This window comes from Mirounga leonina, unplaced genomic scaffold (genome assembly GCF_011800145.1).
Source record: "Mirounga leonina isolate KUSES-001 unplaced genomic scaffold, KU_Mleo_1.0 Mir_153, whole genome shotgun sequence".
Lineage (NCBI taxonomy): Eukaryota > Metazoa > Chordata > Mammalia > Carnivora > Phocidae > Mirounga > Mirounga leonina.
This window is the reverse complement of record NW_023270387.1, coordinates 18,461,517-18,462,083: the sequence shown is the minus strand read 5'-3', so window position 1 is coordinate 18,462,083 and position 567 is coordinate 18,461,517.

The window sequence follows — 567 nt, the reverse complement described above, 5'->3', positions numbered from 1 at the left end:
TTTCCAACAGAAATAACAGAAACCTTACTGGGAATGTCAGTAAGACCCTATGAGGGGCTTATCCTGTTGGTTCTGAAGGCCCTTTCTTATGCCCCACAGATCTCTGTGGTCTCCTTTGTTTGCCATGGAGCTTGGGAATCCACCTGCTGCTTCTCTGAGGGTGGATGCCTCTGAGGGTCCAACCCTGCCGTGTCAACCCAATCTGCCCCCCTGTTTAGAGGGAACTCTTGGGAAATGAACAGGGAATAAGAAACGTAGCTTATATGCTTCTGTGAGCCATGATCCTTGATCTTTAGTGCTTAAAACCCTCTGAAGTGGCAGAGTGAGTGCTCCTCAGGAGAGAGGACTTCACCAGCAACCCTGACACTTGGGGCTGTTCCAACTTGGAGGTTGTATGATTCTGTTACCTTGTGAAGGTAGCATTGGAACATTGTGAATGGCTTTTCATGCTGAGCTCCTTTATCACGTGCAAGGAGCCAAAGGAGGATCTTAGAGCACATCTTAATGCCAGACACATCATACCTAGAATCCAGGTGAGGTTATTTAACACCGTGGATTTCCTAGTCC